Here is a 20892-nt window from a genome sequence, read left to right as displayed (position 1 = left end):
CATGGAACACACTGCCTGCAACAGTGGTCAACTCTCAACTTTAAAGGCATTTAAATGGTCATTGGATAGACATATGGACGAAAATGGAATAGTGTAGGTTAGGTGGGCTTCAGACTGGTATCACAGGTCAGCTCAACATCGAGAGCCGAAGGGCCTGTACTGTTTTGTAATGTTCTATGTTCTAACTGAATCATGCAAGAAGCTTGAGGTACCCAGTGGCCTATTCCGCTTCTATTATTCTGATCTTCACTGAAATAAAGTTATTTATATTATATTTGTACCTCAGCACACCTAACCATTGGAAGAATGATCATAAAGTTGAGAGACAGAACCTTTAACAATGTGTCAGAAAAAAAGATTATTTTGTTTCCCCTCAACATTTGTTTGAAATTCCTTTATACTCAGTATAATATAATTTCCAATGAAGTAATATTAGCATTGAAAATGCAGGAGGCAGCAAGTAGGAACTTTCATAAATCAATTCCCATTTCTGTACAGTACATCTGCAAGCACTATCATCAGACAGGAGCATTTCAGAGCAGTAACCATAAAGAACTTAAAATGAAAATTGTGCAGGCTGGCAATTAACTATGAACCAGCAAATAACTAATAATCCGATTAGAGATAGAAAACAAAACAGAACTCATGACCATTGTCCACAACACCACCTGAAATGCCTGTCAATAAGACTGACTGCTTAAAAATAAGAACTAAAAACAGTCTTATATATATACAAAATTCAGGAAACTTGGGAAAGAGCCATCTATTTTAAATTTGCTTAATCTGTACTGATTGGGAAAAAGAGAAATTTTTCACCAAAAAAAATTAAAATATGTTTAACAAAACCCTTCATTTTCAAGGTCCCTTGGCTATGTTTATACAGTAGTGCCTCGGAATCCAACTTTAATTCGTTCCAGGAGGCTGTTCAGATTGCGAAAGTTCAGATTCCGAAACTATTTTCTCCATAAGAAATAATGGAAAGTGAATTAATCCGTTTTTGGACCCAAAATAAAAAAAATTTTCAAGACACTTTTAACTGCAAATACACATGGTTAAGGTAAAATAAGTAAATGAATAAATGACCTAAATATCAAATAATAATGATAAAAGAAAGAAATAAATGTACTAACATGAAAATAACTTCATTTACCTTAGTGAGGAGTGCTAATGGTGAATGCACTTTTTTGCTTCACTGCTCTTTTTGGGTGCCATGGTGAATGCATAAGGGTGATAATTTAAAAAAAACTGCACAAATCAAGGTGAAGACACGAGGTAAACTACTGATGGACACACGAGAGATGCTTTCACGATTACTTCCCGGGACAAACTGAACAAACAATGTGCGTCCTGAACGGTACATGGTGTTCAGATTCTGAAAATGTGTTCAGATTTTAGGACAAAATTTTCTTGAAATAATTGTCCAGATTCCAATTTGTTCGAACAATAGGGCGTTCGGATTCCGGGGTCACCACTGTAGTCATTATTCTGAAAAACAAATTATAGTGTATAAAGGATCACATAGCAAATAAGGACACGTAAGAGGGAAAAGGAATGTGAAAAAAGAAAACCCAGACTAGGCTTTACAACAAATGATTTTGCATTTACTGGCTGGACAAACCTAACTAAATATTTAAAAAGAAATAAAGTCACATTCCTAAAGTGTGCGTACATTTTCTGAAAACAATGTTTCATTTAAACTGAATTAAGTGTACAAAATATATTTTCCTCTTTTAAAGAATCAAGAAAACTGACCTGATTCTGTTTTTTATAATCACAGCATAACAGTGAAGTATGCACTTAATTGACAGGTATATTTTTCTTAAATCCTGTTATATTTAAATGGGAAGTAAGGTAGATGAAGAACATTTAACTCCTCTCATCGGATGGAAGAGAAATATAAACTAAAAGTATGGAATTCTGTAAGAAGAAGCTTTTCTCAGTTAAGAAAAAACATAGAATCATAAGGAACAGAGGTAGGTCATTCGATCCATCAACCCTGCTCTGCTTTTCTATTGGATCATGGCTGATCCGATATTCCTTCATCTTCCTGCCCTTTCCCTATTATCCCCTAATAATCAATAATCTGTTTATCCCAGCCTTAAACATACACAAGCACCCTGTCCCACAACCCTCTGTGTCAGGAATTTCCGAAGATTCACAACCCCTGAGAGAAGAGATGCCTCCTCATCTCAGTCTTCACTTGGTGGCCCTTTACTCTGAGACCAAAACTGAAGCCAAAATTAATATGCAAAATGATGAGCAAAAAACTAAAGAAATTATACAAGAAATGTCTGAGCACAGAGGCTCAATGAACTCTACAACCAGCATTTTTTTCCCATTTTGTCCAATGCACATTAACCTGATTTGTAGTTGACTAAGTTTATAAAAGTTATACATATCATTAATGCATGCATGTGGTTATTTCTCTCTTTTGAAAAGCTGTCCAGACTTCTTGCAGTTCAGCAAATGGGAGATAATAAGCATTTTTTCAATGTCTAATGTTTAGAATATGTATTTTACTTTACAATTGGAAAGAGAGATGGTGTTTATCAAAGGTTTAATAGGATGAACTGGAGATGACATTTAGAAAAAAAGTTAATGCGGAATAGAGATTCAGTGCAATTAAATTGACAGAATTCTTATTGCATAAACTTGCTTAATCAAGTAGACAGGATATATTGAGAGAGCTGGTAAGCATAAGTAGATGCAATAAGTATAAAAGCAGGGATGTCATGCTGAATACTTATAAGATTCTGCAAAGTCTGAATAGAACATTGTGTCCATTTCTGGTCACAACACAGTAAGAATGATAGTCATGTCCTTGAGAAGATACAAAGCAGATTTACCAGAATGGCTCCAGAGATGAGTGTTTTATTTATAAGTCAGATTGCAAAAGCTGGAGTTGTTATCCTTGAATAAAAGGAGACTGAGGAAAGATTATGATGTACAAAATTATGGCAGGTTTAGTAAGATAATCAAAGAAAAGTTCTCATTAGTTTATGGTACATAGACTAGGGTACATAGATTAAAGGCAAGGCAGGTAGTGGGAACACATAGAAGAAAGTTTTATGCAGCAAGTAGCATTGACCTTGAGTGGTAGATTGGAGACAATGAAAGGAAATGGCCTGGGTAATGGATAATAATTAACTTGCAGTATTACAGAAGTCAAGTGAGGGGTTGAGACTGACAGGAATGCTCCACAGGAGCCAACATTGACTCAATTGCCAAAATGGCTTCCTTCTGTGCCATAAAAGACTCAGCAGCAGCACCTCATAAAAGAATGTAAATAAAGTCAGAGAAAGGAAACTTGGCCTATTGACATTTTCACTCCAGCACATCAAAGGATTTATGAACAAAAACTCCTCTTGGACCCATTACACTTGGATCCAAACTTTTATGTACCTCTGGTACAAAATGTCCTCCAACATGCAAAGATTCCTAAAATACATGCCGTGTTTTCTAGCATAACATGCATCATAATTTTGGAAGAACCAACACACTTGTTCCTTTAACAAAACAAAGAGCTGTGGATGCTGGAGATCTGAAACATAAATAGAAATTGCTCGCAAAACTCAGCAGGACTGGCAGCATTTGTGGGAAGGAAGCAGAGCTAGTATTTTGCATCCGGTGACTCTTCATTAGAATTAGAGGCCTGTTAGCCTGATCTCAGTTGTTGGTAAGATTTTAGAGCATGTTATTAAGGCTGAGATTGCAGGTTAACTTGGAAGTGCATGGTAAAATAGTCAGCATGGCTTCCTCAAGGAGAAGTGATCCCTGACAAATTTGTTAGAATTCTTTGAGGAGATAACAAGCAAGCTAGACAAAGCAGAGGGCACTGGATGCTATCTATTTGAATTTACAGAAGACCTTTGACAAGGTGCTGCACAGGACACTGCAAAATAAGACAAGAGCCCATGGTGTTAGGCACAAGGTACTGGAATGGAGAGAGGATTGGCTTTCTGCCAGAAGGCAGAGTGTAGGAATAAAAGGGTCTTTTTCAGAATGGCAGCCAATGACTAGTGGAGTTCTATAAGAGTCAGTGTTGGGACCACGACTATTAGAATATAGAATCCCCACAGTGTGGAAACAGGCCCATTGAACTAACAAATTCACAGCGACTCTCCGAAGAGTAACCCACCCAGACCCATTCCCCCACCCTATTGTCTGAAATTTACCCCTAATTAATAGACCTAGTCTACACATCCCTGAACACTATGGAAAATTTAGCGTGGTCAATTCGCCTAACCTGTACATCTTTGGACTGTGGGAGGTAACCCATGCAAACATGGGGAGAATGTGCAAACTTCACATAGACAGTAATCCAAGGCTGGAATTGAACCCAGGTCCCTGGCACTGTGAAGCAGCAGTGCCAGCCACTGAGCCACCGTGCCGCACCATGCAACTATTCACATTAACAATCTGGACAAAGAAACTGAGGACATTGTTGCTAAGTTTGCAGATGACACAAAGTTATTAGGATGGACAGGTAGTGTGGAGGAAGTGGAGAGGTTAGAAGGACTTGGATAGGCTAAGAGTGTATGTGGGAAAGTATGAGGTTATATGCTTTGGTAGAAATAATAGAGGCATAAACTATTTTTGAAATGGGAAAGGCTATGGGAATCTGAAGCACAAAGGGACTTAGAAGTCTGAGTTCAGGATTCTCTTAAGATTAACATGCAAGTTTAGCTGGTAATAAAGAAAGCAGATGCAATGAAGACAAGGGCAGAGATGTACTGCTGAGGCTGTATATGGCTCTGGTCAGACTGTATTTGGAATATTGTGAGCAGTTTTGGGTCCCATATCTCAGGAAGGGTATGCTGGCCCTGGAGGAGGTCCAGATGAAGTTTATAAGAATGATCCCAGGGTTGAAGGGCTTGTCATATGAGGAGTGCTTGAGGACTCTGTGTCTGTACTCATTGGAGTTTAGAAGGATCTCATTGAAACTTACAGAATACTGAGAGGCCTGGATAGAGTGGACATGGAGAAGATATTTCCACTCATAGGAGAGACTGGGACTTGAGGACACAACCTCGGAGTGAAGGTATGACCCTTTAGAACTGAGATAAGGAAGAATTTCTTCAGTCAGAGTGCAGTGAATCTGTAGAACTTATTGTTGCAGAAGGCTGAGGAGGACAAGTCATTGAGTATCCGTAAGACAGAATTAGGTAAGTTCTTGATTAGTAAGGGGAGCAAGGGTTACATGGAGAAGGCAGAAGAATGGCGTTGAGAAATATTTTAGACATGATCAAATGGTGGAGCAGACCTGGTGGGCTGAATGGCCTAATTTGGCTCAGATAGTTTATAGCCTTATGGGATCATAAACAGTAAATCATCTGTTATTTTTAGTAGCATTAATTGAGACATAAATGTTGGCTTCTTTTCTCCTGACCAGTGGCTTTTTAAAATTCTTACTGTACTCTACTTATCGTCTGTGGAGACGGAGATTGTGCAGTGCAGAGGAGAGCGAGCCCAGCACGGTGTTGTCGAGTCATTAAGAGGCAAGCGAGCCCAATGTGGCTGACAGTGAGGTTCCCCTGGCATCAGCAGCACTGCCAAGACTGCAGTGGCGGTGAATACAAGCAGTCCGATTCAGCAACAGCGAGAACTATCAGACTGCCCAAGGTGCAGTTCGGTGCAGACTGGAGGTGAGGCCCAGAGTGGTCTTCTTAGAGGATTGTAATGTTGAACCTATTTTTATTTCTTTATGTTTCGAATTTATGCCTTGGATCCTGTATCTGGGTACCTTGCATTTAAGATGGTGCCATAAATGGCGACTTTGTAAACTTTTCACTGCACTCATGTGAGTATATGTGACAATAAACCTAGTTGACTTCAATCACTTGACTGGCAAATCATCATAAATACTTAACATCTGCTCAGGATTTTTTTTCATTCGTTCAATTTCTTGTTCATCTTTTCCGAATTTTTCATGCACTTTAATGCTGTTTTCTGGCTAAATTTCACTGAGGTTATTTAATCCTTTGTAAAATTATTTTGGAAATCTAATATCTGTTCTGGTCTGCGAACATCAAGCTTTACTCAGTTTTATTTTCTTCTTTATCTTTCAAAAGGTAATGTGCTCTTTTGCAGTCTTCTACAATATTTGAAGTAGACCATTAGTCACAATGATATTGATTATAGGTACTGTAGTTCAAAAGAGCACAGCATCTGATAGACTAAATAAATATCAATGTCAAACTGGTTCCTTCCAAGCAGCAGAGCTGATAACACTAAAGACTAAAAGAAATTGAAACTCTTGTGAATAGAAGATATTAACACCTCCTTAGCTGCAGAATGTTTTTACTTCTGTATTTGTATAACTCTGAATTCATGGTCAAGCGCAGTAAATTTTATGATTGTTTCTAATAACCTCGTTCACATCACTGACATCTACATGAGGTCCAACTGTAATAGATAATAAATAAACTACCGAGATTTTTAAAAAATATTCATTCATGGAAGTCACTGGTAACACAAGAATTTACTGCCCATCTCTAATTGCCCTTGAGAAGGTAATAATTCCTGAAGAAGGGCCTGTGCCCGAAACGTCGAATCTCCTGTTCCCTGGATGCTGCCTGACCTGCTGTGCTGTTCCAGCAATAAAGTTTCAACTTTGATCTCCAGCATCTGCAGACCTCACTTTCTCCTTGAGAAGGTAATAGCAAGCTGCTTTCTTCAACCACTACAGTCCTGTGGTGTACATAGGCTTGCTGTGCTGTTTAGAAGAGAGTTCCAGGATGTTGACCAAGTGACAGTGGAGGAGCAGCCATATTGTTACAAGTCAACATAATAACATTTCCACGATCCACTGCTCTTGTCTTCTCAGATGGGAGAGGTTGTGGGCTTGTCAGCAAAGGAGATACTGCAGTGTACCTGGTATATAGTATACACTGCTGGCACTGTGGGTTAGCGGTAGACATAGTGAATGAGTGATTAAAGTTCCAATCAAGCAGACTACTTTTTCCCATGTTGCATTGAACTGCTTGAGTGATATTGGATCCAGGGACATCCATGTAAGCAGACTGTATTCAATCACATTTCAATGTTGCAACTGTGCTGGAACAATTTGGTCAGGGATAGGGTTAGTCCTGGAACACAGCTGGACTATTGCTGTAACCAATGTTTCCATCAATTTCCTGCTAATACATTGAGTGAATTGAATTAGCTGAAAGTTGGCATTTGTGATATTGGAGTTTTTTAGGGGAAAGATGAGCTGATCCATTCCTCAAGCACTTCTGGCTGAACGTTAAAAATACTTCAAGAGAAGGAAAAACTCAGAAAACCAGTTAAACTTGGGAATGATAGCACTGGCCTGAACTGAGGATCCACATTACAGTATACAAGATGTTTTTGGACCAGTTCCATCATTATAAATTTTATTGTTGATTTCCTTTTTTGCATAAGTTGAGCTCTTCCATTATTAATAAAGGGAATATTTGTGAAGCCTTGTCTTCCAAATAGTTGTTTAATTGTTCCTTACCTTTTCTGGTGGGTTATGGCAAGGCTGCAGAATTTTGATCTGATCAATTGGTTACACAGTTGCACAATTCTGTCTTTAGCATGATGCTTCCACTGTTTAGCATGTGCGTGTATTGTATTGTAGAACTGGTGAAGGAGCAGCACTCTGAAAGTTTATGATTTCACATATACCTGTTGGACTATAACCTGGTATCATATGACTTCTAACCTTGTCCACTCCAGTCTAACATCAACACCTCCACATCATTACATTTTCAACCATGTGAAGTGTTGCTCCTGACATTCTACACTCTGTAGCTAGAAGTTTTTGGAACTTGTGATGGGGGTGCTGACTGCTGCCTGCAGAGCTGCCAAGATCTAAATATTCTTTCTGGAACACTGCCACATCTTGAACCCTCAGGGACTTGACATCCAATGGTGAGTCTCCTCACCTGTATCAAAGACCCTGGTGGTGCCCTCCTGCTGAAAACTGCCAAGCAGACAGACACCAGCACGTCTATTGACTGGCAGTGGTACTTATGAAGTGGTGGGTTCTGATGGTAGGACATCCACCCGAGACCTATGATCATTACTGGATCCCAGGCTCCAGTGAGTGGAAGGATAGTCTCAACATGGGGAGTGCAGAGGGAAAGGAGTTGAAAGCAAGGTCAGGAGCTGGCTTTCAGAGGGCCCTCCCATTCTCTTCCTTACGTTGTGTCCCTTTCTCAAGCATGGAGAACCTTGAAATGAGGATCCTCCTGGGGTGCTGTAAACCACCCCACAGAGTCTGGTCTTTCATGATTCTATGTCGTTAAACTTTGCTGCTGCTAACAGCCTGCAGTTTCTCATGGATACCTACTTTTCAACTGTTGGATCTCTTCTGAATTTATCCCATTCAACTCAGTGATAATTTCATACAATATAATGGAAAGTGTTCTCAGTGAAAAGAAGGACTTCACCTCCATTGTGACCAACCTGTGGCAGGCAGTTTGGTGAAGGTGAGGCCAAGTAATAACATAGGGACATAGGAACAGGAGTAGGCCATTCAGCCCATCAAGCCTGGTCCACCATTTAATTCAATTATGGCCAGTCGAACACCTCTCTGCCTTTTTATTCACATTATCCCATAACTTTCTGTGTTAATAATAATCAAACATTTTTGAACCTCTACTTTAAATATATTCGAATAATATACTTACACATCCCTCTTGGTTACAGAATTTCAAAGATGCACCACTCTCTGGATAAAATGACTTCTCCTCATCTTGGTCCTAAAGAATAAATTCCACAGTTTTCAGTTGTGCTCCCTAATTCTAGACACCCCAGCCATAGGAAAAACATTCCCATCTACCCTGTCCATCCATTTAAATATTTAGTATGTTTCAATTAGATCACGTTTTATTCTTTGAAACTTTAGTGAATACAGGTTCAGTTAGCCTTGTCTGTCTTCATCTGAACAGCCCTACCATCCTCTAAACAAATATGGTGAATGTTTGTTGTACTCCCTCAATGGCAATAATGTCTTTGCTGACATAAGGAATCCAAAACTGCTCACAGTGCTCCAGCTGTATCAATTTTTTTGATTTCTGCCACAGACTCAAGCAATGCTACCAAGCCATTAGTGGTAATGGACAATGAAACACCTTCACCCAGAGAGCATTCTGACCCCTTGCTAGGCCCAGTGCCCCTTCCAATCAACATAGAGGAGTATTAATACATCCACTGAGGGTGCGTGATGTTTAATAAGCTATAAGTTTTATTATACATTTTTGGCTTAATAATGTATGAGGTCATGAGCTCTGCAATCAGTTTTGAGGATGTCCATTACAATTGTCTCCAACATTGTACTTTTGCAGCTTTGATAGATCTGAGCTGCCGATGGGCTTGGACATTCCCAGGAATTGTCATTGAAGAGTCTTGGACTTTGATTGTCAGGTATGATTCCATCAGGTTATTGTTTGACTAGTCAACTGACAAGCCTCAGATGTCAGTGAAGAAGACTAGGTCAATAATGTGTTTGCCTATTTGGCCTTGTTATATTAATTGCTGTTGAACTAACTGAATTGCTCAATAAGCCTTTTTATAGGGCAGTTGAGACAACCATGTTTCTGTAAACTTGTAGTCATACATATGTCAGAGCAAATTAGAACAGCAGCTTTCCTTTCCTGAAGGAAATTAGTGAACCAGATATGTTTTTGCGATCATGTGATAATTTCATGAATATCATTACTGAGGCTAGCGTTTACTTCCAGAATTATTGATTAGTTGAACTTAAATTCCTCTAGTTGCCATTTGGAATTTGTATTTTTGTCTCTGGAGCATGCCTGTGGTTCTCCAGATTATTAGCCCAGTTATCATTATGCTACCTTTCTTGGTTTTATGATCATTAGCAGTACTTTTTGTTTTACAATGGAAAATTCACTTAATAATTAATCCGGGGAGAAAGTGAGGACTGCAGATGCTGGAGATCAGAGTCGAGAATATGGTGCTGGAAAAGCACGGCAAGTCACGCGGCATCTGAGGAGCAGGAGAAACGACGCTTCAGGCATTAGCCCATCATCCTAAATGTTGTAATAACTGAAAATAGTTACTCTGAATTCACTGTTTCAAAAAAAGAAATAGGAAAGGGGAAAGAAGGACATTCAAAACTATTCAAAATAGAAGCAGAAACATTTGGCTCCTCATCACTAATATTAGCTCAATTAGTTACATTAAAGTTACTCTAACAGAGGAAATAATCATTTTGGTAAGCTGTATACTACAATGGAGAGACAAGTTAGTTTAGCTGGCCAATGTGTCATTCAAAATGACATCAAATTTGTGGGTTTGGATTGTTCTGGCTGAGGTTGACCTGGGCTTGCATCCTTGCTGTCCGATTCTTGACATGGAGCAGTGCCCCACAAGATATGTAACTAAGTTACTCTCTGTTGGAGAGAGAGATATCTGTGGCATCTTGTGTTCTAAAGCTTGATTATGTATCAACCTTCCTATTCTGCTGTGGGTGACTGACAAGCAAAGGCTTCTACGCAAAATTAGCAATGGGTTTGATAAGATATGTTGGGGAAAATAAATTGATGTCCGACGGTTTCACAATGAGAGTCTATTAGTCTAAAATTATCATTTAAAAAAATTAAAGACAAAATTAAAGTAATTCCATTACAACTAGGACTTCAGAGGATTGACTAAAACAAATCATACAGAATATTTATGATTTAAAAATGCTTGAATTAAATATCAAATATAATAGATTGCATATCAGAGAGGGATTTTCTGAAAGTGAGGATCAATATTATAAAGTCTGCCATTATGCAGCAACCAACTGATATTTCAGAATTACTGGTATGAAAAAAAAGAAAAGTGCATTTGATGACACATTTGAAGCTGCCTTTAAGAAAAACTGCACATAGGGCCTATTTTCCATTTCAGTAGCCTATCTAGGAAATGTTATTTTGTGCTTGCAAAGATCTAGAAATTGAATTTAAAAGTCCTGAATAAGCAAAAATTTAATAATTCATGCAAGAGGAGGATATTTTGCAATGGTGGAGCATTCTATCGCGAGGTAGGTAAAAAAGGGAACTTTACTTGGAACATTCTGTAAAACATTTATACCAATGTTACACCTTGACCATAAAAGATAATACTAATGGTGGTGTGGGGCTATAAGACCTTTCAACAAGAACAAACATGAACAGAGGAACATGCAAGTTAAGAACAGGAGCAGGCCATTCAGCCCCTTGACAGTGATTCGCCACTGTTCCTAGCTGATCAGATTTTTTCACATCCCTATCAATCTATGATAACATTTCAAGAAACTACCTACCTCTACTCGAAAAGAAATTCAAAGATTCCACTTGGAACACTTTTTGAGTAAGGACATTTCAAAGACTGTGACACTATATGAGAACAAAAACCTCCAGCTTAAATGGGTGACTCCTTATTTTTCAAAGATACACTTTTAGTTCTTGATTTGCCTACAAGAGAAAACTTTCAGCAGTTACATGCCTGACCCTTACAACCTCAACTCATAAGAAAATCTGCCTATGCCATCTTATAATTTAGAGAGGGATTTTTTGATTCATATCTGAGAAACACCCAAATCCCACTGCATCTTCGAGCTCTAGAAATCTCTCATTATTTAGATAATATGATTTTTAAAAATTTCATCCTGCCAAAATGGAACTTTTCACATTTTCCCACATTGTTGGCCATTTGCCAGATCTTGGCCAGTCATTCAACCTACCAGTATCCCATTACAGCCTCCCTACATCATCTTTTCAACTTATTATCCTACTTGCCCTTATGTGCAATTTAGCAAACGTTCTTTTTTTTTAATCGTCATACAAGTCATTTACGTAAATTGTAAAATGTTGGGGTCCCAGCACTGATCCCTGTGACACATCTTTGTTACAATTTGCCAGTCAGAAATTGACCAATTTATGCCTATTGCCACTTTTGTGTTCGTTAGCTGATCTTCCATCCAGACTAAAATACTACCCTCTACATCATGAGCCTTTATTCTGTGCAATAACGTTTGATAGGCACCTTATCAAACACCTTCTGGAAGTCTATGTACAGTACTTCCACCAGTTCCCTTTATTCACAGCAAATATCATCTGTTCAAATAACTCTTCAAATACATTGGTTAAACATGATTTCCCTCTCTCTAATTACCTTGAATTTCTCAAAGTGCCTTGCTATAATGTCTTTAATAATAATTTTTAATATCTGCTCTATAATAGGTTTCATCTGTATGTCCCCTTCCTTATTAGGATAAGGAGTTACATTTATTATTTTCCAATAGTAGTAGAAGATGCTAATAGCATTTCCAAATGACTAAATAATCAAGGGGCTAAAGGAGAAGAGGAAACAAATACAATAACGTTTTTTCATTTATTCACAGGAAGTGAGCATTATTGATGAGAAATTTATTACCCAGAGGGCAGTTAAGACGCAACCACATTGCTATGGGTCTAGAGTCTTCTAAGGTGGCACAGTGGCTCAGTGGTTATCACTGCTGCCTCACGGCGCCAGGGATCCGGGTTGATTCCAGCCTTCAGTGACTGACTGTGTGGAGTTTGCATGTTCTTCCTGTGTCTGTGTGGGTTTCCTCCCACAGTCCAATAATGTGGAGGTTAGGTGAATTGGCCATGCTAAATTGCCCACAGGGATGTGTAGGTTAGGTGTAATCGTCAGGGGTAAATGTAGGGTAGGTGAATGGGTCTAGGTGGGTTACTCTTTGGAGGGATTGTGTGGTTTTGTTGGGCTAAAGGGCCTGTTTCCACACTGTAGGAATTCAAACATGTATGCCAGACCATGCAAAGACAGCAGATTTCCTTCCACGAAGGACACTAATAAACCAGATGGATTTTTACAACAACTGACAATGGTTACATAGTCACCATTAGACTTCAGATGATTTATTTGAACATAAAGTCAAATTTCATTTTCGGCCATGGTGGGATTCAAACCTATGTCCTGAATACATGAGCCCAATTGGCTGGATGGAAGAAGACAGAGGGTAGTAGTTGATGGCAAAGTTTCTTCATGGAGTGCCGTCACTAGCGGTGTTCCGCAAGGATCTGTTTTGGGACCATTGCTGTTTGTCATTTTTATAAATGACCTGGAAGAGGGGTTAGAAGGTTGGGTGAGCAAGTTTGCGGATGACACGAAAGCCGGAGGAGTTGTTGACAGTGAGGAAGCATGTGGCAGGTTACAGCAGGATATAGAGAAGCTGCAGAGCTGGGCAGAAAGGTGGCAGATGGAATACAATGTAGCTAAGTGCGAGGTGATTCACTTTGGGAAGAATAACAAAAAGATGGGGTACTGGGCTAATGGTCGGATACTTGGTAGTGTGGATGAGCAGAGGGATCTTGGTGTCCATGTACACAGATCTCTGAAAGTTGCCACCCAGGTAAATAGTGCAGTGAAGAAGGCATATGGCGTACTGGCTTTTATTGGTAGAGGAATTGAGTTCCGGAGTACTGAGGTAATGTTGCAGTTGTATAAGACTCTGGGTGCGGCCGCATCTGGAGTATTGTGTGCAGTTTTGGTCGAGGAGAAAGTGAGGTCTGCAGATGCTGGAGATCAAAGTTGAAACTTTATCGTAAGTTCATGGAATGCCCTGCCAGTAGCAGTGGTGGACTCTCCCTCTTTATGGGCATTTAAGCGGGCATTGGATAGGTATATGGAGGATAGTGGGTTAGTATAGGTTAGGTGGGCTTGGATCGGCGCAACATCGAGGGCCAAAGGGCCTGTACTGCGCTGTATTCTTCTATGTTCTATGTTCTAATATCTCTGGATTGCCAATTCAGTGACATTACAACTATGCCATTGCCTCCCCTAATCTCACCATTCCCTAGCTATGCACGATGGCAGAACAGAGGAGTCAAATATTATTTAAATGGACAAAGACTGCAGAAAGCTGCAGCATAGAGGCATTTGGGAGTCCTCATGTATAAATTATAAGAGGTAGTATCCAAGTTCAGTAAGTATTAGGGAAGGAATATGATCTGTTACCCTTTCTTTTGAAGGGAATGAAGTGTAAAAATAGAAGATCTTGTTAAAATTATGAACAATACTGGTCAGACCACACTTGGAATATTGTGAACAGTTTTGAGTCGATTATCTAGGGCAAGATATAGTGGCATTGGAGGCGATTCAAAGAAGGCTCACAAGGCTAATCCTGGGTATGGAGGGACTTATAGATAGAGATTGAACCTGTACTCAATGGAATTCAGAAGGATGCAGTGACCTTATTGAAACATACAAGATTCTTGGGGGCCTTGACAGGGTAAATGAGGAAAGGGGATTCTCCTTATGGGAGAGTCTAGGGCCAGAGAGCATAATCTCAGAATGAAAGGTCCACATTTAAGACAGAGATAAGAAATTCTTTCTCTTAAAGGGAAGTGAATCTATGAAATTCTTTACTGCAGAGAGGCAATGAAGCTGAGTTGTTAAGTATATTCAAGGCTGAGATAGACAGAATTTTCATCAGTCAGGGAGTCAAAGGTTATGGGGAAAAGGCAGGAAAATCTGATCAGCCATGATCTCATCAAAAAGATGAGTTGACTCAACAAGCTGAATGACCTACCTCTACTCCTATGTCTTGTGCTCTCATCAGATTGTTCAAAGAATTCCTACAGCATGGAAACAGGCCATTTGGCCCAACAAGTCCACACCGACCCTCCGAAAAGTGACCCACCCAGACCCATTCCCTGACCCTATTACTCTATATTTACCCCTAACTAATACACTTAACCTCCACATCCCTGAACACTATGGACAATTTAGCATGGCCAACTCACCTAACCTGCACATCTTTGGATTGTGGGAGGAAACCGGAGCACCCGGAGGAAACCCACACAAACATGGGGACAATGTGCAAACGCCGCATACACAGTCACCCAAGGCTGGAATCGAACCCAGGTCCCTGGCTCTGTGAAGCAGCAGTGCTAACCACTGAACCACCATGCTGCCAAAAAAATTATTTCGCATAATGTGGGGCTTAAACCCATGACCCTGAGATTAAGAGTTTCATGCTCTACCGACTGAGGTAGCCTGGCACTGCCCTGCTTCACTTCCATTTGTCTTATAAATGTATCTGTTTTGTTTCAAATACCACATTTATTTATATACATAGCCTTCACATACAGAACCATTGCCTTGATTTTAAGTGTTCTTGTTTCATTATTTTAACAACTTCAATTCAAAGCAAACAATAATGGGATGTGTGGGAGAACTAATATAATTATAAAAGCATATTAATGGGGTTTCAGAAAGAACACTGGATCATTCTGCTATAAGTGCATTTTGTCAACACAAATTATCTGCAACGTGATTGACAAATTGGGAATGCTGTTTCTAATGCATGACCTTTTAAAACACGACATCGCCAACATTTTGAGCACTGTTTCTAAAGCACAAATTTTCTATAACATGGAGTTGTACAAGAACACAACTATTGCATTATCAAAGAACTGACTGTGGTTAGAGGAGAGAGACAGTTGAAAATTACATCAAACAGGAAACTCTGGAAATAGTTAGCAAGTCATGTTTGGACACAATGGAGGAGGTGAGTAACTTGGAAACTGGGGTTTGGAGGCCATATATGTGGCAGTACTATTGAAAGTGAATATGTTTAGGCAATTTAGGTGAGTGCAGCACAAAGCATTACTTTCACTGCTTGAAGTGCATCAGGCAATGAATATAAGTTTGAACAAGTGGCTGTATGTTAGGTCAATGGCAATGCCTAAGCAACAGCAATGGTGCCACATATGTGGAAACCTCTCTGTGAAGGACATTGGTCAGTCAGAGTCGTTACCAACTCTGCACGTACTCAATAGCTACATGTAATAGACATCTCTCTGGCACCATCATTGACATCTAGGCTGCTAACAAAATAGGCATGCACAGGTATTTGATATGAAAATGACAATTGTACATTGATATTTTTGCTCACATTTCACAAGAGAGAGGTAGAACTAGAGGCAGAAACCCATAATGGGTGATCCTCATGTCAATGAAACTCGAGGTATGGAAACATGGCAGGCATTCATTGATGATGTGGAAACTCCAGACATCATAATGGATAGGAAAGATAGATTCGCTCAAGAGCACAATTCATTATACTATTAGTCGTTTAGAGCTGTAGATGATGAGCAATCCAAAGGGCACTCCAGGCATTCATTTTCTCTCTCACAGATCAGGAATGAATGGGCAGGCTATCGAGCCAGCAGTGCAATGTTCCACACCTGAAGAAGAGAAGACTTTTGTGGCTACCATCACATCATTTTCCCTTATCCTCAGTCACACAGATACTTTCAGGTAAGTGAGCAGTCTAGCAGTCTGGGGACACAGAAGTTATAACTGCCTATTCACAGCACCAGGTTCCCAGGTTGGATTCCACCTTCGACTGTCTCTGTGGAGTTTGCACATTCTCCTTGTGTCTGTGTGGGTTTCCTCTGGGTGTTCCAGTTTCTCCCACTGTCCATTAGGTGGATTGGCCATGCTAAATTGCCAGTAAGGTCCAGGGAAGTGCAGGTTGGGGGATTAGTCATGAGAACTGTAGTGTTATCAAGTGGGTCTGGGTGGGATGTTCTTCAGAGATTCAATGTGGACTCAATGGGCTGAATAGCTGCTTCCACACTGTAAGGATTCTATGATTCTAGTGCATATCATGAAGTGGTTATGGTATGGTGGCCACTGCCCCCAATTATGCCCGAATAGCTGACAGAGATAGTGAAGTTGTGACCATTTACACTTGGAAGACTCTAGAAGAACACGGTGATGCTCTGCAACAAGGTGACAGAAGCTGGTGCTAAAGAATGGGGAATGTGCAAATCTGGTGCAACTTCCACAGGCTTGGTGCTCCCTTACACAAATGAGTCTATCCAGGTCATGAGTACCGCTATCACTGTCATGCGCACAAACAGTATCCTCCATTGTGAGACTGGTGACTTTCATTGAAAGCCACATTCGGTATTACAAACGGATGCTGGAGATCCATGCATCCAAACCATCTGCATCCCAGAACCTCTGTAGTGTAATGATTTAGGTTGAATAAGATTGAATACCTGGAATTATCACAGGGAGGGTAAAGTATGCATTGAAATGATAAACCAGCAGCAGTCTGCAATGTCTGCACCTCCTCTTAGGTACTATGGTGTGAGAGTGGTCCTTATTCTCTCTGACAGTGACAAAAAATGCCTCAGAAAGCAGCAAATCAGTTGCCCTTGTGCTGGAGGCCCCAGTATGCCAGAAACCTCAGACCGGTGGATGGCCACTACAGCTTTCAAAAGCTAATGAAAGCCAATGAGGATGTAGACCAACAAAGTAGCTCTACCTTAGCTGACAGTGCAGCAAAGCACCATTTGGAGCACTCAAAAATGTGCAAGGAAGTCCTCATGGCTGCATTTTGTTTTAGGAGTAAGTGAGGGCTGCAGATGCTGGAGATCAGAGCTGAAAATGTGTTGCTGGAAAAGCGCAGCAGGTCAGGCAGCATCCAAGGAGCAAGAGAAGGGCTTATGCCCGAAACGTCGATTCTCCTGTTCCTTGGATGCTGCCTGACCTGCTGTGCTTTTCCAGCAACACATTTTCAGCTCTGCATTTTGTTTTAACGGGGTTAACGTTATGTAGTTCAACATCATCTTGCTATTTCTTTTTCTGTGATTAAAATGTGGCGTGCTACACCACAAAAAATAAATTTTACTCATATATTTTAAAATAGTCCATTACCAGTTTGATTGTTCATCCATAAGTATGATGGAAAGCTCACACTATGTGACATCAATGCATTATCCATACCATGACAGATCCAGTGAAGACATTCGAGGAAAGGACAACAAGGTTATGGAAGATAGGAAATGCATTTGTTTGTTATGGAAAGCCCCTGAGAAATGTGTCTGCATTAGTGTGAAACTAGCTTCCCTTGCACATTTTTTTTACATTGCCCATGATCCCTCAGATCTTCATTATAGTTAACCAAATCAGGAGCCCCTTCCAAAAACTGATCCTTGGAGAAGGCTGTGCTCCAAGATCTCCTCATTTTCCAAATGTCACCCCTCCATGTTCCACGTTATGCAAAGCATAACACACTACAATGAAATGAGAAACCCTTGCTGGGGATCATCGAAGTGTTTCATCAAATCTACTAAGACTTACGAACTCTAACTTCAGAAATAGCATGATCAAGTCAAGTTGCTGCACAGTTGCTTTAATATCTCTCTTCCACATCTGTGGTGGGGTACTGTACAGTTGTGAGGAGTCATGACTGGTGAAAAGCCCTTGTCACTAAGCATCCATCATCAAGGAAAAACCTGTGTTCTTGGGATTACTTTAGCCTGACAGTTTGATTGGCACCATGCACAGATCTGAAAGATCCACTTGTACATTAATCAAATCTTGGCCCTTTCAGTGAATAAAGGATAATCTCTGGAAACACAAACAGTTAATAAAAACCTGCAACTGATGGATCCAAGTCCTACAACTCTCTCAGCTTAATTGCAAAACTGAACATATTGGCCAACACATTTGAAGATAACAGGTCTTATAGATTTCTCTAGAAGATCCCTGGAATGATTGTGAGACATAGATTTTCAGCACTATGATGAATATTACTGCACAGACAGTGGCGTCCATTACTTTCTATTGGGCCCAGCTCTTCCTCCATCATGACGTACAGTTCAATGACCACCTTCTCAGAAAGGCACCGTTTTCAGCGACAGACTCCAACATTTTCAGGAAGACAAACTTTTGACAGTACATCCTTTCTGGTGGATGGTATCTTCTGCACATAAGGCTGTTGTGTGTTTTTCTGCACACTGTCACCACTGTGCTGGTACTTCTTACCAGCTTTATGATCCAATGCTCCTCTGGATGGCTAGACCCGCATTTCCAATTGCTGCAGCTTAGCCCTCTATGATGCACCTCTTCTCTGGACATCTCAATCTCGGAGTGACTGTAATCTGTTACCAATCATTGCTGTCACTTCTCATGGTTGGAATATAAAAGCACTGTTGTGCTACTGAGACTTTATAAAGCTCTGGTTAGGCCCTATTTGGAGTACTGTGTCCAGTTTTGGTCCCCACACCTCAGGAAGGACATACTGGCACTGGAGCGTGTCCAGCGGAGATTCACACGGATGATCCCTGGAATGGTAGGTTAACATATGAGGAACGGCTGAGGATCCTGTGATTGTATTCATTGGAGTTTAGAAGATTAAGAGGAGATCTAATAAAAACTTACCCATCCATGTCGACAAGGTTTGGAGAGGGTGGACGCTAGGAAATTTTTTCTGTTAGGCGAGGAGACTAGGACCCGTGGACACAGCCTTAAAATTAAAGAGGTTAATTCAGAACAGAAATGCGGAGATATTTCTTCAGCCAGAGAGTGGTGGGCCTGTGGAATTCATTGCCACAGAGTGCAGTGGAGGCTGGGACGCTAAATGTCTTCAAGGCAGAAATTGATAAATTCTTGATGTCACAAGGAATTAAGGGCTACGGGGAGAATGCGGGTAAGTGGAGTTGAAATGCCCATCAGCCATGATTGAATGGCGGAGTGGACTCGATGGGCCGAATGACCTACTTCCGCTCCTATGTCTTATGGTCTTATGGTCTTAACCTTGCCCTTACTCAATATACAGTCAGATGGGATAGTCAATCAGAATGTTTCAGCTTTGCTTGCCTACTATGACCAGTCTCCACCTTGCCATTGCCACAGGTTACTAATTATTACCCTTTCCATAAACACTCACAACGTCTCCAACTGGCTAAACCCTAATCGTAGTCAATAGTGACCTGCTGCTGAGCTTCTGTTTCCTAATAGCTGGAGGCATTGTGAAGTTCTAGTGTTTTTTTCACGTATGATGCAACATTTCAACTAACCTGTTGATTGTCTGTTTAATGAGCTCAAATAATCTGTCACCTTTAAGTGCAATCCCTATCCATCAATCTGGGAAAACCCTCCCAGTGGTGTAGACATGTTGAGCTTCCCTCCTGACTTTATCCACCAGCACTTGACTGCCCCTGCGACCTCTCGGTCCTTTCCTACTCTCTTGCCAAAATTATGTCTCTCTCCATAGACACTGCCTGATGTCCTATTTACAGCATTTTGTGTTTTTACTTCAGACTGCCAACACACACAGTATGACGAGCATTTTATTAACTATTAACTGGCACCTATGGGGTCAGGAATCGATCAAATACTCTGGAGAATCAAGAGATGCACACAATCGATGTAAAAACACACACTAAGTAATAGAAACATAATGCAGAGGGTATATATGTCACTGTTATACTTTATTTACAGCATAAATCACTTAAATAATAATGAAACTTTGTCTTAAATAAAACTTACCAGCAGACAGCCTTCTCACTCGCACCTTCAACTGATGACTCGGACATTGTGGAGATCACAGTATTTGAGGAGAAATTAATTTGTAATTGAAGCAACTGTTGATATTTAGTGTAGCCATTTGACTGTACAACAAGCATATTTACATTGAGGTAAGTAAACTGAAAAACTATAATAATTGGACAGAATCATGCAGTAAACTTTGCGGTATTTGAGTTATTTAATTTTTGCCTGTTAATCGTGAGTGCCAGTTCATAAGGTGCCAGTTAAAGCAAACTCAGCTGTAATTTGCTTTTGTAGCAGAAAGTGAGGTGAGGCTCACAGTGATAATTAAATAAAACATCAGAAATCTATAAATAATTCTGGCATCAAGCAAATAAGTTGTTAGGCTATTGATAATTTTCAAAGTTGTCCTGACATTGTATGACTGCAGCAGTCAATATTTATAATGATTTTTTTTTCCTGAGTTTACAAAAGAATATCCATGGGCAGTGTCTCCAACATGGAGGTAGCTTTACAGCTGGTTGAGCACAGAAAATACTCAAATACCTTTTAGAGAGAAAGTTTCATATAAAGATATTCGCT

General features: G+C 40.1%; 1 long non-coding RNA gene across 2 annotated transcripts; it reads left to right on the top strand.

Annotated features, from left to right (window-relative positions):
* The first annotated feature begins 15508 nt into the window (after window positions 1-15508).
* Window positions 15509-20439, top strand: LOC122565482. Of its 2 annotated transcripts, none has more exons than XR_006316189.1 (3): window positions 15509-15529; window positions 16159-16281; window positions 20317-20439. It is a non-coding gene; the product is annotated as an uncharacterized LOC122565482 (long non-coding RNA). The 2 variants fall into 2 exon arrangements; XR_006316188.1 differs by having other exon boundaries at window positions 20314-20439.
* Window positions 20440-20892: the final 453 nt, after the last annotated feature.

Source organism: Chiloscyllium plagiosum, chromosome 2 (genome assembly GCF_004010195.1).
Source record: "Chiloscyllium plagiosum isolate BGI_BamShark_2017 chromosome 2, ASM401019v2, whole genome shotgun sequence".
Classification (NCBI taxonomy): Eukaryota; Metazoa; Chordata; class Chondrichthyes; order Orectolobiformes; family Hemiscylliidae; genus Chiloscyllium; species Chiloscyllium plagiosum.
This window is presented reverse-complemented; position numbering and strand designations above follow the sequence as displayed.